Here is a 5,542-nt window from a genome sequence, read left to right on the forward strand (position 1 = left end):
CACAATTTATTAACATACTCTTTTTTAGGTTCATTTAGGTTCTTTTGATAACGATAGCAGAAAATACCTATCGAAACGTCAAGGTAATTTTTCAAATTAATTTCTCTACTAATTGGAATTTTTGAGGCGAAATACCCAAAAAGAAGTTTGTAAAAAATGAATTGACTATATTAATTCGGGGAAACGTCGAAAAACTGTAATTATACACCATCTGCAGGAATTCCTGTTAAAATTACTCAACGTTTCTCATACCGAATAGTTGTAACGTGCTATTTTTAATAAACGAATCTTATTGAGCACATTTATCAATATGCTCTTGATTAATATCCGCTTTTTGCCAACGAGAATTGATGATTTCGCTCGTTAGGCTTCGTTTATGTAAAACAGAAACAATTGTGTCTAAAAATACTGGCTGCCACACGTATGGTTAATGGATGATCAGGGATTTTGCGGATTTTTCATATGAGGCAAACGCTAAGATCCAGTAGGTGCCACTTGAGCGACTTGCGACCGGCCTTTGACAATGTTAAAAATGTGAAACGCTTTTTGTGACTGGGTACACTTACTCTCAATATGGTGACCTTTAGCTAATAAAAACGGCAATGTGTACGGCTTTATTTCGCCTTTTAAGTAGCGAACCATTGAAACAATTAAAAGTGTGTGGTCACTGTGGACGCGATTGCGTAGGCAGGCAAACAACACGTAATATCGACCATCTGTTAATAAATGGTTTTCTGCAAAATTCTGGGTCATCGATTTAATAACTGAAATCTCCCAGAAATGGATGATTCTGTCTAATTAGCCTTAACCGCTAGTTGAGCAGCAAGTGCTCCCTTGTGATTGGAGCAAAAACATCATGATGTTAAAGCACATGTTGAAATCAAATATTAATCAAATTTAGTATGTTTATTGAAAGCCTAAACAAATTTAGTACTGGATTAAGAATGACCATTAGTAGAACACTGCACCCTGGAAGTTAACACTCCTACACCAAATGGTATAACATGGTAATAAGTTGAAGATGCTGCGTCGTTGGTTTTTATTTTATTAGTCTGGGGTGGCTTAACAAGACGTGGTGCATGGTCAAATTTGTGTGCAGTGGGAGTAACAGAACAGAGAAAAAGTAAACAGCAAGCAACTAGACGAAGGCGATTTTTCCAACAATCTGGATGAATTCAAGTGTCTAGATTACAGTCCTTTAGAAAACCACGACTCACTAAACCACATCCAAAGAAATGAATAAGTAGTGATTGGGCGGCGCATATTAGAAAATGGTATGTATGTCCGACGCTAGCTAAGAAATACCTTTGGCGCCGTACGTCGTGCCTAGCAGGCCCGGTGTATAGTTAAATCTGGAGTTGGCATCGATAGAGTACATTTGCCCTGAAACATAAAGTAAAAACACAGTTTGGATGGGGTTCATCATCAGGAGGGCCACACTACTAAAGCCTGGAAACGGTGGATCAAAACAAAGCGTCAAAAAAATTGCCTGCAAACAAATCAAATCGCAGTCGAGTCAGAGGATTTTTACCTTGCCAGTAGTAGCTTCCGGGGGCTCCCACAAACAGTCGGTCTCCTATCTGGAATGGATACAAAAAACAAATTAGTGATGAATTTTACAGATGGCGGTTTGCTAACTAGGAAGGAATAAACTTGAAGCCCATTGATGTAAAATGTCGTGCTGTTAATAGAGTTTTAAACAGCAGAAGACTAAGTTTTTGAAAAATTGACCTTAATTCATGTCGATTATTTAAATTATGGACCGATTATGCAGACAATTAGAACGTTTAACAAATCGCAAGCAGACGCTTTGCTTTGGGTTGAGTTTGAGGTGGAATGTTCGAGTTTTCATCCCAGATTTAAGCAACTATGTGGAGTTTGAGAGCGATTATTCAAATATATAGTGGATACATATTCTGGAGTTGAAGCGGAAATGTGAAGCCAAGAAGATGAACTTGAAGTCTCAACTTAGATCTCAAAACCTTTCGGGTTTCAACTGGTAGTGTCATTTCAAGCGTACATGAACAACATTTATCAACTCTCTGTTTTTCTTTTGCAAATTTTAACTTAAGTTTAAGCTGAAAGTGCAAGGTTGCAGTCGAAATACGTACCGAAATTTTAGGCTGAAGTAGACAATTTTAGCTCAGAAAATCAACATTTTCGTATTTTTTTTGTTTTTGACACATAAATCGAGTGTAAATTGTGTTTTTCGATTTAAAGCACATAATGACGACGAAACAGTGAAATCATGAATTTGAATGTCAACATTTCTAACAAAGAAACATGCATTAAGAAAGTTTTAAAGTGAAGATTTCAAATTCAAAATGTTCACATTTTTCCCATAATTTTGATATTATAGAAATTTCTATGACGAAAGTTGCACACCTAAGTAGCAAATAGTTAAACTGCAGTCCCATGCAGCGATTTTCGATGATCCGACAATGCGACGTTAGATATTGAATTATTATAATTGTTGCTTGCTATTTCATCGTAGGCTTTCTGGATGTAAAATAAACCCGCTCAACGCTTTACTTTAAATCAGATATAAAATCGAATATATTACTAAATCATATTAATCACATAACAAATATTCCTGTACTTTTTTCTGTTTTCGGAAAAATTTATTTTTTTTACTGTTTCCCGAAGAATTTAAAATAATTTTCAATTTTCTCATAAGATAAAAATATTTAAATAGCCTGCCATTTTTAAACTAATACAAGCATTCATGAGACAACACTCTCTTCATGAGACAACTCTAGAGATGCTGAAAGTTTCGAACAGGGAGCGCAAAATGCTGAATTTTGCCAGCAGTTAAATATGGGGCGCAAAATTAGTAAAAATTCGTTCGTTAGCAAATCCTTTTACCCCACTGTGTATTTTCCACTCTAAAATTTTTCACCTTCCAACCTAAGGCAAGTGAGAAATTGAAATTTTCTTCATCGTTAGAAGATTCTTAATTCTAAACATCCAGAAAGTTTTTTTAGATTTAGCCAAAATTCTGTTTTTTTTGCCAGCCTGGCAAATATGAGTTACAAAATCAGTAAATCTCCGCCTATAACTAATGTATATACTCCACTGCGCTTTCTCTTTTAAAAATTCGCATTTTGCATACTAAAGCAAGTAGCAATTTGCATTTTTCACCATCTTTAGAAGACACTTTAAACTGTAAAGAACCTGAAAGCTTCATAAATATAGCCCTAGAATCTGATTTTTTTCAGCTCGGTAAATATGGGTTGCAAAATTGGAAAATTAGACCATCACGTTGTTTTTTGTTAATTCGCATTTTGCAATCTAAAGCTAGTAGCATATCGGAATTCTCGCCATCTTTAAAATACACTTGACTTTAAATATTCTGAAAGTTTCTTTAAAATAGTCAAAACTCCTGATTTTGGCCAGCTGGGATGCAGAATTAACAGGTCGTCTCATATCAAATTTTTCTAATCCACTGCGTCCTCGCCTTTAAAAATTCTCACCTTCCGAACAACAGCAAACAGGATTTTGAAATTTTCAGGACCTTAAGGCGATCCACCACTCTAAAGACCCTGCAAGTTTCATCAAAGTCTACCAAAATCCCGATTTTTTTCTGCTTAGCAAATATCGCTCTCAAAATTAATGGTTAATCGTTCTAAACGGTTTTCAAATTTTTCAAAACTTCAAAAAAGAACCCCGGTGGTATCGTCAGGCCATCGGAAATCGGATACATGTGACTTCAGCTTGAACATAACAAATTCAGGAAAAGTAAATTTTTTTGTTGGGATTACGCTCGTAATGTTAAAATTTCAGTTTAAAAATTCAGTTTAAAATTTCAAACGTTTATCGCGTTCGGCTTGAAGAAATAAAGATTTAAGCAACATATGGGGGTTTATATTATAAAGTTTTCCGATAAAATCAAAGTTTTAAGTACAATTTGAACAGTTTCAACCAAATTTTGAGTAATTTTTTAAAATTCCACTAGTTTTTAGTTTAATTTTTAGAAGAAGCAATTTCGAAATCAAACTAGTATTAAACAAAATGAAAGTGGTGATAGTCACCTTTAAGTCGGAAACTTGTAAATTAACTGGAAATTGTAGTTCGCGACATTCCAAAAGTTCAGGACTTCTTAAGATTTAACTTCGATGCAAAGTGCAAACGAAATTCCGAGTGGAAATTTTGAGTTTTAACATCGCAATTTTCCGTTTAAAGTAGGGATTTTCTGCTCAATTGTTAACATTTCGTGATTGTAGTTCAATTCTTCCATTTCAACTTGCAATCGTTCAAAATGTAAAACCTCAATCCTCAATTTTCTTGCTTGCTCTAGCAGAACAGTTGTAGAAATGCGCATTTTTTTAACCAGCTTTTGAGTGTTTCGAGTCCATTTATTTTTTTATTTCAATTCGCGCTTTTCATAAATAAGACGTTCCGACAACATATTACACAAGAAGAGGTCCTTGAGAGGTTTAGAGTTCAATTGAGATGTTGCCTGTTAAAGGTGCCCTAATTTGGACTTTAGCTTAAATATTTCGAAACTGAAAGCGAAATATTGAGTTTTCATTTGTAACTTGAACCACAATGAAAAAAAATTGAGCTTCTGTTTCAAATTTCTAATTCGACTGGGCAATTTCCCTTAGTTCTTAAAATGCATGAGATTGTTGATTGTTGGAAAAAACATTTCAAAATACTTCGGACCCAAAATTTCAAACTGGATATTGATACTTTCAAGTTTCATCTTAACGTTGTGGGTTTATGGCAGACATTTACACGTTTGGCCTACATTTTAGACTTGTTTGAGTAGAAGTGTTTCGGGTTTCAAGTAAGACCATCCAGTTCAAGAACGATGTTTTCATAATTAACTCGATATTTTAGAAAAGAAAATGTTAATTTTCAGGTCCCAATTTCGACGTATTCTTTTCAAACTCGACAAACCATGATGTTTAAAGATCCAAATGATTCATTTTTTGTGTACGATTTTGTAGGACCAGCGAACGCAGCGAGCGAAGCAAGAATGTTCAGACGAAATTTAAGAGAGTTGATTTTAAAGCCAATATATCGGAGATCAAAGTCGAAAATTTAAATTTAGAGCTGATAGTTTTGGGTTAAAATTTTGCAATTTTGACTTGCCTCAGGCATATTAAATGGAACTTAATAAGAATATTCGAAGGCAAGGAAAAACCTTTTTTTGTACTGCATTTTCTTACCTGAAAGTCGATATAAAAGTCGATAAGTCGATCTGAAAGTTTCTAACATGAAAAATTTAAATTCTGCTGCCTGACTGTACTCAACAGAGTAACAATTTCGTGTTTGTGTAAACATTTCGATATCAAACTCGAATTTTCCCATTGACCGTAAAAAAGTCTGGAGTGATTTTTCCGAATTTCAACTCAAAGGAAAGGAAAGAACACATTTCCTTTTAAATATTGAAAAAGTTTCCAAAATATTCCTATTCAGGTTGAAATTTGGAGAATTTTTGAAAATTAGCACTCTGGCAACCATCAGTCAAATCTCAATTGATTTTTTTGACCAATCAATCACTGAGTCTCTAAGCTCGATCTAAAAATCTCGATCC

General features: G+C 34.4%; 1 long non-coding RNA gene across 1 annotated transcript; it reads right to left on the reverse strand.

Moving 5' to 3' along the window:
• Nucleotides 1–891: 891 nt before the first annotated feature.
• On the reverse strand, nt 892–1,635 carry LOC125504611. Its single transcript, XR_007281592.1, has 2 exons — nt 1,532–1,635; nt 892–1,383 (listed from the first exon to the last, which is right to left on the reverse strand). It is a non-coding gene; the product is annotated as an uncharacterized LOC125504611 (long non-coding RNA).
• Nucleotides 1,636–5,542: the final 3,907 nt, after the last annotated feature.

Source organism: Dendroctonus ponderosae, unplaced genomic scaffold (genome assembly GCF_020466585.1).
Source record: "Dendroctonus ponderosae isolate FM_Combo_2020 unplaced genomic scaffold, Dpon_F_20191213v2 Dpon_F_20191213_5, whole genome shotgun sequence".
NCBI classification, from domain to species: Eukaryota; Metazoa; Arthropoda; class Insecta; order Coleoptera; family Curculionidae; genus Dendroctonus; species Dendroctonus ponderosae.